This window comes from Rhea americana, unplaced genomic scaffold (assembly GCF_003343005.1).
Source record: "Rhea americana isolate MKP2758 unplaced genomic scaffold, rheAme1 scaffold_21, whole genome shotgun sequence".
Taxonomy (NCBI): Eukaryota; Metazoa; Chordata; class Aves; order Rheiformes; family Rheidae; genus Rhea; species Rhea americana.
In genome coordinates this window covers 7,762,023-7,773,536 of record NW_028186258.1, presented here as the reverse complement: position 1 = coordinate 7,773,536, position 11,514 = coordinate 7,762,023, and the positions used below count along the sequence as shown (strand labels likewise).

Below are 11,514 nucleotides of genomic sequence, written 5' to 3'. Positions count from 1 at the left end.
CGCGCTGCCCGCGGCCGCCGGGGCTATATAAGGAGGGGAAATGGCCCGGCCGCCGCAGTGGGAGCATCCTTGGGGGGCAGCGCGGCTGGCCCGGCTTGCTGCCGCGCTTCCCGCCCGCGCCGCGCCGCGGAGGGGGCTCCGGGCCGGGCCCGGGCCCCGGAGGAGGAAGAGGAGGCTGGTGATGCCGGAGCCCGGGGGGAGGGCGCCAGCGCTGGGGCAGCAGCTCGGGGTGAGCCGCGGAGCCCCGCCGGCCGCAGGTAGGTGCCCGGCTGGCCGCGGGGGAGGGAGGCAAGGGCGGGGGGTGGCGGCGCTCGGCCCCGCGCGGGCGCGTCCGGGGGGCCCGGGGCGCCGGCCCGGCTCGGCTCGGCTCGGCCCGGCCCGCCCGCGCTCGCCGCCTTTGTTCGCCGCCCCGCGGCGCTCCCGGGCCCGGGGTGGCTCCGGGCGACCTCGGGGAGCGGAGGCCCGGAGAGCCCGGCTTCTCCCGCCCCGGCGTGGGCAGCGCAGCGCGGCTCCTCCTTCCCTCCGAGAACAGACACGCGCGCGTGTCATTTTTCTGTGGGCTTTYAGGGGACTCTTCCCTGCTCCTCCCGTGGGAAAGCGCCTTAGAAAGGCTCCACGTGAGTGAGGGTGTGTGGTGTGCCGTGGGCAGGTGYCTGGCTGGAGGGGCAGGCAGGGAGAGCTGCGGCCCTGGGGTGCCAGGCAGCMCCTCTGTGCTCTTCTCCCCTGCTTGTGGGGACCCAAGGGGTCTCCCCGGTGTTTGGTGCTGCCTGGCACGAGCCTGAGAGTGAGGAACACTTGATYGGGGTTGGTGATGCAAGGTATCTTTGATGCACAAGAGCACTTTTGTGTGAATTTTGGAAAAATATGAATGAATCCCTTATTTTGCTTGCTACAACAAAAAGACCACACCAGTCTAGACCTGCAACCAATAACACACAAGAAAATTAGTGCTGTCTGCTCCTAGGGACCTAGTGCATTGAGGACAACACTGTCTCTTCCAGTGTGCAAGCCTGCTGATCCATATGGAGGGCAAGGGAAACCGTTTGGGGAAAGGATGTTTGAGGTTACTTTGATATAAACAAGAAGAGCTTTTATTGCCCAGACATTGTTAGTGTTCCTCTTTGCTGGCTTGGAGTCTGCTTCCTCTGAACTGTTTTGAGACTACAGAAATCGCTCGGCTCTCTAGCTAATTGAGACATCTTTTTATAATCATGGTCACAGCTGGTGGGATGAAAGCAGGGAGAGAGGGTTGGTGTGCTGTGACTCAGGCCTTGGGAAGAAGCTGTATCTCAGTTTGCCCAGCGTTTTGAAGTGGAGATTGCTGGGGCAGTGGCTGGAGCAGGGTATGTGAGGATGCCTTTCTTCCCAAACTCATTCTCTGCTGTCAGGCAAGTCACACTCTTGAGACATTTACTTTCTTACCTACCTGTAAACTTGGGGATGGGTGGAAGCAGCTTCATGGGCTGCCCCAATTCACCTCAATCCCCCCCCCCCCCGGCAGATGTAAGATCAAACAGCAAGTTTGAAACCCCTGTCTGGGAGACATTGTAGGGTAAAAGATTGTTTCAAAGTTAAGTGTTTTTGTGCTCCCCTTTCTCAAAGGGCTCCCTGCAAACAGGGCAAACTGCTTGGATTTGCTGTTTCTGTTAAACTACTTGGCTGCCAGCTGCTTTCCATGCACAGGTGTCTAAAGAGCCACTGAGATGTGGTGCCCCTCAGGTTCCCCTGATGTGCTGGTGATGCTGTTTTGCGGGTGCTGTGGAATGGCAGCAGGGCTGAGCCCTGGCAGGGACTGCAGTGTGCCTGATAACGGGAAGACACAGCTTTGTGAGGGGAAGAAGGTGCCTGTCTGCAATGTGAAGGTGCTTTGCAGGTGTTGTGCACAAGAAAAGTGCAGCGCATTTCTTGTGCAGGCAAGAGGAACCACGCTTGCTGTTGTGGCCAGAAGTGTTCCTTTCTTTGGTATCCCGCAAGCTGCTGGGTGGGAATGGCATTCTCCGTGGGCTGGAAGCGCACAGTTGCAGGAGGAGTGGGATCTGGCGTTTGCACAGCAGAAATGCGCTGCGTGATCGTGGAGTACAGGGAAGCCTGCAGCAGCAGGGCTGAGCTGTTCGCCCGAGCTGGCTGCTGTCAGCTGCAGGTTTCTCGCCAGGGCTCAGGTGCTGCGCGCTGGTGTATTTGGTTATGGTGGTGGGAGATGTTCTGCCCCTGTGGCCTGAGGGGCAGCAGGGCAGGCTGTGTCCCTGCCCAGCCGCCTCCGTTGTGCTGGCGGAGTCCAGGGTGGAGCTCCCCACCTGCAACATGGGGCTGGGGGAGGCAGCCTCAGCTGTCCCGAGCCCTGCTGGACTCTGCCAGGACCTGTGCTCCAAACCCATCACAAGTTGTGGAAAGAGCCCGAAGCCAGGCTGAGTCCCACTTTGTTCCTCCCTGTGCGAGCTGTGGTGGAGTGAGATGGGGAGGAGGTGGGAGGTGGGCAGCAGCTGCTCCTGTGGCTCCGGGTCCCCATGGCCAGGTCGGGGCTGTGCAGCATGCCGAGGAACTGGGGAAAGGTGGATTCACTCTGTCTAGGCTGGAAGAGGAGCAACGGCCAAACAGTCTGGGGACTGAGGCCCCACATGGTCATTTGTGGTGGATAGCATGAAGAATTGTTTGAGGAACAGCCTTAAATTAAACTGTTTTCCTGGGATTTTAGAARTCTCTCAAACACTCCGGTGCTAGTCTTGTCTATACTTGCTTTCCTTGGGGCTCAGGAGTGTGCTGCAACTTTGCAAAGTGCAGCATGGAGGGTGTAAGGGATGGTGGGACCTGGCCCTGGGACCCCAGCCTGTCCTAAGCTAACACTGCAGCGAGGTGCAGCTGTGAAATTGGGAAGCCTGGCTTAGGTCCTTTCTGATGAGGCTGGATTTTGTGCACATTCCTTTTGTGTTTGGTTTTAAATGCATCTCCGTATAGTAGCATCGCTTCTCATTGGTGGRTGTTTTCTTATAGCAGTTGGCTCAGCTCTAGGCTGCGGAGGGTTTTGGACTCTGGGTTTTCTATCTGGGGGTTCTTTCCTCTGCGGAGTGAGCCAAGCGCCCTGGGTTTTCGGAGATGAAATGCCGCGGGCYGCTCCCCGGCCCCAGACAACGGGGGGATAATGCCAGAAACGTAACGCTGCTTGCTGGGGGGTTTTTGTTTGTTTGAACTTTGAACAGAGAAGAAAAGCAACAAAAGAGAGGGCAAGAAAAGCACAATGTTTTGCCAGTTACCAAGGCCAGCCAGAAAGTTATAACTGCATTACAAAGGGCAGCCTTGTTCAGAATGGCTTATTTCATCAGAAAGATGTATTTAAAAAAAAAAGGCCAAATACTAGAATAAAGTCCCCTATGTTAGTGTAAATGCTGCATGAAAACACTTTTATTACCTCCTATAACTCCTTAATAAATACCGTTCCTTTTTGATGAAAGCTCTTAACACAGGATTAGGGTTTACAGTGTGTTGCCTTATTAGTCCCTGGAGACAGATCCCGTGTTCAGTACGGCTTCGTGTCCTTCTCCGCAGCCTGCTTCAGAGCTGCGATGTTCCCTCCTTTTCCTTTTGGGTTCCCCCCCGTGGCAGCCTCCGAATCGCAGGCAGTGCTTTCCTGGACCGGCACCGAAGAGGGAAAACAAGCTGGAACGGCTGTGGTTAGGGAGGCTGGTTCTGGCGTCGAGTCCGTCATGTGTCTTCTGCTGAGCACAGCGCTGATGAGGTGCGAAGACCTCAGCCCTGGGGTTGTGCTGCACCCTTGCCCTAAGAAGGTAACATTTTTTTTTCCTTCAATTGGCTTGTTCCTTCTGCCAAACCACAGATGTTTTTTGAGGGCTAAAACCTAAGCCTTTAAATAAATGTGTTTGATCCTTGGGTGGCTCTGCAGCTTTTCTTGCAAAAACGAAGCCCTGAATGGATTTTAAATCAGGAGCAAATGTTATCTAGTCAGACTCTTTAAAGCTTCTCTCTGGGTTTTTATCCTAGTCCMTTCTCCCTGGAAGGGGATCAGAGCTGTCTAGTGCACCTACAGCAAAACTGCCTGTGGCCTCCTGAAGGAGGAAGTGAAAAGCAATGACTRGCCTAAATAAAACTCAGTCTAAGACAACCTTGAATCTCTAATGCAACTCCTGCGCTTGCACAAGAATGTGACTAGTATTTCTTGGAGCCAAAAATTTTTGCATGGCACAGGATGTTACCATATGAAAGCTTTAGAGCTTTTTGGCTTTGAAGTGCTGCTGTGGACTGCTTGTAAGTGTTTTGAACCGGGTCAGATGGTGGCAGGGTGCTTTGGGATCTCGGTATAGGTTCTCCTCCAGTCTTGGGTGGATGGAGGATCGTTACTGTCATTCTAGTTACCTTTGGCCCCTGCTGACGATCCTTCAGATTGAACATTTGGGAACAGCATGTTTCAGGAGCGRCTTCTCAGTTTTGGAAGTCTTTCCTGAAGTTGGTGTGAGAAAGCATACTTCTGGGGCTGGGCTCACGTGGTTAGCAGAAGGTGCAGAGAGCATCCCCTGAGGCTCTGAATTGTGTTACAGCGAGTTTCTGACCTGTGGCATTCTCTTGCTCATCTTCTGTGTGTATCGGGTATTTCTATGCAYGTGAGCTCAGCAGCCGAGGGCTGGCGCGTCCAGGTGGGCAGTATGGCTGGGCTGTGCCCGTCACCGGGTGCTTCCCTATGAGCTCTCAAGATGATAGAAAACCCTCCACCCCCAGCTTGCTGAGGAGACGGGGCAGCCCGGGTGGGCCAAGCCCAGGCGAATTGCCTGTGCCCCCCGGGGTGGCAGCGTGATGGGCCGTGCTCAGTTCGGGGGTGGTCGGGCTGTGGCCGCTGTTGTGCGAGGTGGCCGTGAGGTGTGCAGACGTGAGCATCCTGCCAGGCTGCGGCTGGGATGGGGCTCCTGTCGCTGGTGGGCCGGGGCGTCGAGAGCTGCAGTGGTGACTCTGAAAGCACTTGGGATCTGTTTGCTTCAACCCGGAGCTGAAGCTCCGCAGCCAGGCTGCTGTGGCTCGGGTGCCTCTTCTGGGGCCGGATGGGACTCGGTCTGAGCATGTGTCTGCAGAAAACTCCCCGTCGCAGAGTTAGGGAGGAGGTGCCGCTCACCTACCTTTTTTTTCTCCAAACTGTGCGTGTCAAATCTTCCCGGCAGAGGACTTGGGAGCGGCGGCTCGGCGAGGGGGAGGGAGCGAGGGAGGGCTTCCCAGCTCGGCAGACTCTATGGGAAATAACGATCCCCTTTTTATAGCTTCTTCAATTGTTCCCGAAAATCCCTTTTAAAGGGAGGAAAGTTCCTTCCTTCCTTTCAGCTCCTGGTATCTTTAAGAATTCGCTCTATTGTGCGCCCAGGACAGAGACCCCTCTATGAGGCTGCCGGGCGCTCTTCGGCGGCCCCCTCCCCGCGCTCCTCCCGCCCCAGCTCAACAAGCCCCCATTCTCCTCTGAAGAGGGTCCCTCTGTCTAACGCCAAGTAACTCTTAAGGGTAGCATTTATCCTCGGGCACTCAGCTCACAAAGAGTGCTGGAGTGTCAAATAAACTCACTCCAGCCTGCAAAGAGAAGAGGAAGAAAATACAAAACCCCCTTTATTTCCACCCCTGCAGGGAAACAAATACGGACTTTGTGCTGGAGAGCAGCAGCGCCCTAACGAAGCAGGGCACTGTGCGCACTAATGTATCTCTAATAAAATTGTGTGTGTAAGCACACATGCTGTAGTGTGCGTGTGAGCGCAGACCCGGTGCTAGCTGCAAATCGGGATGCCTCCAGACAAGTGCTGGCCACCCTGCACGGCCGCTGCTCTCTAGGCAGAGCTCTTGCTGCTGGCTTTGGCCTTTCAGCGATTTCTGCGTTTGCTTTTGAAGAGGGGAGCGGGGAGGAAGGTGCTGGTTCTGGCCTGGCCCTCTGGCACAGGCTCGCCCCGAAGGTAAGGGACAGCAGGCGCCCGTGCTCGGGGCCCTTTGGTCTCTAGGAGTCCGGACCTCCAAAGAGCTCAGGGCAGCCGAGGCCTGARGCTGGCCCCAGGCGCGGGGTAGCTTTGCCAGGGCGCGTTCGGAGCAGCGGAGCCCGGCTCCGTGCGCTGCGGTGGGCGTCCTCCCCGTGCGAGCGGGCTGTACCGCAGCGGGCCGCGGCGGCTTTGCCTGCCGGCTGCCGCGTGGTCGTCGCTGCTGCGTTTACCGCTTTGGCCCTTGCGAGAAGGAGATGTGCTGACCTGCTAAGAAATAAGAATCCCTCTTCTGTGGATGTCTGAACTGTGCTCCTTGGTCAAAGTGATGCGAGGGGTGGGGGCTGAGCAGCTGGGACAGGAGCCGTCTTAGCAAGGTCCTGGCTGATGCTGCCTGCCACCGGAGGACCTGGCTGGCAGCATAGCCTGTACCTCTAAGCAGCAGCAAAGAAAATCCTGCTTTGCAGTCCTCCATTTCCAGTCAGCCCTGGCTTTTTAATGCTGAATTTGGGAATATTTTGCAGCCATACTGATTTCATGTAGGATGTGCCCAGTTGCCCTGCTGCTCCTGGAGCTGTCAGACCTGCAGTGCAACAGCAACATGAGCTGTGCTGCAGTCAGCAATGGTCAYTGATGTTCCCTGGTCCTGACACTTGTCTCCCTGCAGGTTTTAGTATCTTTTCATTGCTGAAAGGGGCAGAAGCAGCCTGCCACAATATCCGACTAGCCTTCTTCATACGTGGAAGTGGGAAGGAGCAAACTCTGACTGTGGAGCAGCAGGCTTGCGACTTCTCTCCTTCAACCAAGCAAATGGTCCTGAGTGAACAGGATTCATCGCTGGGCTGTCATGAGTCTTCATCCCTTTGGATTGCTGTGGATTCTGGATGCTCCCTTYGGTCATCTGCAACTGGGAAAGAAACTGCCAGGAGATCCACAAATACCTACTTCTCTCTGAAATCTTGTGGATTACTATTTTGGACATCGTCAGTACTGTGGTTTTTACTAATCTTATGGAACTGGCTTTATTACTTGAAATTCCACAATCTGAAGATGTGGAAAGCAGCAGGAATAGCCCAGTGCTACCGGATCCCCTCTTTTTCTGGGCTATCTTACTCTGTTCAGCCTCATGGCTTTCTGGAGGAGCAGCAAGAAGTGCAAGTGCCTGTGTAGGACAAGTCCTGCTGGTTTTAGGTGAGTTGAGTATGTACTTTTTTCTCTTTCTAGAAAGAAGGATTCCTGTGTGATTCTCAAAAGTATATTTTCTCCCATGTGGAAGGAAGTGCCAAATGTAGGTACCTGCCACTCCAGGAAGGATAGAGTATAGGTCGGTTTGTGTCTGAAAGCTGAAGTGGCTTTCCTCTCCCACTTTAATCAAAGTGCAGATTTTTGCACCATTTGAGCCTGAAACCTCATCCCTAATAAGAGTTTTCTTCCTGGAGTTACTGCTGAATAATGGACAAAGAAGCTAAAGTGAAGCAGACCACAAGCAGGTTTTTCTTTCTTTCCTGAGAAGGGGGGAACCCTGCTGGTTTTCTATACCACCACTTGCTTTGACACGCTCTGAAATAGCTGTGATGGGGAGCCTGCTGCTGATCGGCTTCCTGGGAACCATGTGAAGCTTGTCCCTGGGTCCCACGGGACTCCCTGTGCTGGGTGATACAGGGGATGAGCTGGAAGTGCACAGGCTCCCTTCCAGCAAAAAATGTGATGTAAGCCTCCTTGAGACAGAAAATCCCCTTCCCTGGGGAAAGCCCTGCTGGGAAAGGGTGCCAAGCCTTTGGCTCCTGAGGGCACATGTTGGGGCTTGTATTAGCAGTGGTGTCTTGGACCTGATGCCAGGAGAAGCGCCCCAGGGGCTTGGCAGGAGCTGCGCTGGCTTGGTGTGGACTGCAGTGAGAGGCGAAGCGGGTGGGGGTCTCATCCCAGCTGTCTGTCTGCTGGGCACAGTGTTGGGGCTGGTGGCTGAACGAGCTGGTGGCTCTTGTGTTGGGAGGACAGGATTTGCTCCCCTCTCCCAGAGGGTGCTGCTGGTGCCCAGCTGCCCCAGGTTGGGGGGGTTGCTGGGGATCTGCCCCAAAATCCCTCTGATTCCTGCTTGACSCTGGAGGGATGGTTCAAACCACTGAGACTGCTTTGGCCCTGGCCAAGCCTCATCATCAAGAGACAGATGCAATGGTCCTGTTGCTAGTGAAACCTGTTTTTTGCGGTCCTCGTGTTTTGGCTGAGGACATTCCCCTTCAGTCCCTGTTACCTGTAGTTGTGGAGACCCTGGGCTGAGTCACCTCTTGACTGGGATGGCTCAAAACTGTTACGGAGACATGGAGCAGAAATGATTGTTTCTCTTTTGGACTCTTAGGACTGTACTGTGCTGCACATCTCCCATGCTGCCAGTAGCGCTCTCCAGATTGCTTATTTCTTACGTAGTAAGCTTGGTCCAGAAGAATGAGACTGAGCAATGTGATGAGCAAAGGTARAATTACTGCTGTGTGGGACCTCTCTTCCCAGCGCAGGTTTCACTGTGGGGAAGCAAGCTGCAGAGCTTGAATACCTGCATCCGTGAACATCTTGCACCCTGCCAGAGCAGGCTAGAGGCTCTTTGTTTGGAGAGGGAGTTTGGGGGCCTTTTCTTGGAGTCAGGAGTACAAGTGGACTGTGGAGCAATCTGGTGTGAGATTTTTCTCTGCCCATTGGAATTGGAGTTGTTTCCTTGAATGGAAAATCCTCTGGAGTGAGGTTGTAGAAGAAAGGAAGGTTTCTTCTTACCCTGTGAGTGGTCACCAGGCCAGGAGTTCACCATGTTGCCTTTCCACAGCCAGGTTTACTGCAGTGTCTGCATGACTACAAACTGTGCTTGCTGGCATAGGTGGCTTGTGCACAAAGATATTTGACCGCTGAGCAGCCTCTGAAATGATAGTCCTTGTCAAGATTGCCTGGCACTCGCTTGGTATCTTCCTGCCGTGAAGGAATATCTCAGGCTGTGTTCAGATGGCATWTCCTAGGTGCCTGACGACAGAAACCCTCTGTTGTCCTGGCCCTTTTTTAGGCTCTGGCATGTGGCCCCCATGATGTTGAGACAATACGTCCTTGCAAAAAGTAAGGAGATGCTCCAGGCAGCTGAGTCCTGCTGCGTGGTCAGCCCTGTAGCAGCACCTCAGCTTTTGGGGGGCACATATCTAATTTGGATTAGAGCTTGTCTGCTTTTGCCTGCTGGTGATCAGTCAGTCCAAGGAGATAGGTTGGCAGGAACGTGCGGCTTATGCTAATACCTGTCCAGGAGCAGCAGGGCTGAGAGCACCAATTCCACACCAGAGCATTGCAGGTGAGCAGTGGACCATGCCAGTATGGTTAAAGGGAAACAGGAGACATAAAGATGCTAGTCTTGCCTTTTGCTGAACACAAATCCAGCAGGATGTGGTCTGTGGTGCCCCCAGAGACAGCTCTGCCAGCTGGATGTTCTTGAGGCTAGAAGGAGATGGCAAATGCAAATCTAGAGACGWATCTGACTTGCTGTTCCCGGGACTCCCCATACAAGCATTGCAATTRGATAGATGCTCATTTCTTAGCGCTGAGCTCCCTCCCATGGCTCTCTGACCCAACAGACACGGCTTGTTTGCAGACTTCACCACCACACTGCAGTGTGAGCAGGGAGCATCCTTCATTAATCCTTCATTAGCATTCTCACCCTTTGGGCTCCCTGGTTATCAGCCCAGTCTGCCAGTGCTGCTTTCTTTTTTTTTTCCTTCCCTCTTCTCTTCACTGCAATCTTCCTATATGTTTGAACAGGGGTGGGATGCTTTAGTCCATTCCCTTCCCTTCTCAGTGTCTTACTGCTGCTACCAGATAGCTCAGTCTGTTCCAGACCCTTGGGCTTGTGGTTTGCCCTTGACAAGCATTTGAATATACCAAGCTCTTGACTTAGTCCCTTCTGAAAAACACATTTTGGCTTTTTGTCCTGTCCAAGCCCCTGAGGCAGCAGGTGGGGGAYGAAGTGACACATGTGTCCTGTTGCCTGCTAATAGTAGTAAGCTCCTTGAGCTAAGGCAGGGCRGAGACTTTCCACTCCTAACTATGTAACGCAGTGCAGACCTGCTTGGCTGAACCAGCTTCTACAATAAGGGACCAGGCTGGTACTTAGTTTGATTTTTATCTTTGGCCATTGACTACATCTTCAGCTTTTTGATAGATACCCTATAAATGGATGTCTTCACTGCTTAGCTGCTTCCTCTGCATTTGTGTAAYCCTTGAGGCAATCCTTGATGCACTGGAGACCTGCTTGCTCAGAGGACCTTGCTGTGACAGGTTTTCTTATTCAAGAGGTGCCACCAGGGCTCAGTCTGCCAGGCAGGCTGGACTGGTGAGGGGGCTCCTGGCTTCAGGATCCACATAGCTACTCTGGCACTTGATTCCTGGTTCGAATGTCATTGCTCTTGAGTGGCTGCTCAAAGCGATTAAAGGGTGGCCATGAGACAAGCCAGGCTCAAGCAGCTTGAACTGTGCTTTCCTCTTACTACCTYTGTCCTTCCTGCAGAATCCAGGAAGAACTTGGGATTTAACTGCAGAGACCCTGATCTTTAGTTGCAGGCAGCAAAAGCTTTTAAATTTGTTCTCAAGTAGCAATCCCTAGTCTGTTACTCTGGCCTGCAAGCTATCCCTGTCAAGGGCAGCTTCTCTCCTTCCTTTAATTGCTCTAGGGAGAGCAGTTCCTCTGGGCACCCAAAAGGCAGAAATCTGTCTCATGCCAGAGGTCTTGGTGCAGCCTCCTGTCTGGCCTGACCGATACACCAGGGAATCCCAGTATTGCTTGGCCATCAGGTGAGGTTTGGGTACAACAAARTCTCATATGCAAGTCTCAAAGGCTTAAGGGTAACAGTGGGCCCCCTTGGCCATCCAGCCCGCAGTCCTGTCACCTCACATGGGCAGGGGACTGGGGCTGCAGAGTGAATGATGCATCAGCAGTGCTGTGCTTTTGCTGAGCTGTTCAGGGGCATAGCAGGGCTTGTGAGAAAGCAGTTGCTTCATCTTCTTTCTCCCAACCCTCTGGGTGACCTCTTTAAATAGATAACTAGTCTTGAGAGCAGCTGATTTGCTTAGTGTGGTCATCTGGATATGACTGACATTCCTCTCCCAGCTAGGATGCTGGGGCTGCTCTTAAGCCCTCTCGTTTTACTGGTGGGAACTTCCTATTGCCCTTTGCCATGGTGAACAGGGGGGTGCAAAACGAGTTTTTGGACAGTGCATGTGCCTCACCTTGGCCAAAGGGTTTTCTGTGATTACCTCCTGCCCCTCCATGCTCAGCTGCCCCTGCCTGAGGATRCACCCCTCTCTTTGCACCCCTTTCTCTGTACCTGGCCCGCTGCGTGCTTGCTGCGAGCCGGGATGTGCAGCATCAGTAGGAGATCGGAGAGCAGCTGCTTGGCATGTGTCCTGCTCTGGGGCTGGAGGGGGCATCCCCAGGCTGCGCGCGTGTTGCACGGTCAGTGGAAGCAGATAGCGCCTCACCCCGCGGCGTGCTGCGGGGAAGATGGAGTGTGTGTGTGTGTGTGTGTGTACACACATGTTTTTTTTT

General features: G+C 54.0%; 1 long non-coding RNA gene across 1 annotated transcript in view; it reads left to right on the top strand.

The window, feature by feature from the left end:
- The first annotated feature begins 24 nt into the window (after nucleotides 1-24).
- Nucleotides 25-11,514, top strand: part of LOC146596131 (uncharacterized) — a 48,701-nt gene continuing 37,211 nt past the window's right edge. Inside the window, exons 1-2 of the long non-coding RNA XR_014895820.1 lie at nucleotides 25-257; nucleotides 6,616-7,139. This is a non-coding gene — a long non-coding RNA (uncharacterized LOC146596131). The remainder of the gene's footprint in view (nucleotides 258-6,615; nucleotides 7,140-11,514) is intronic.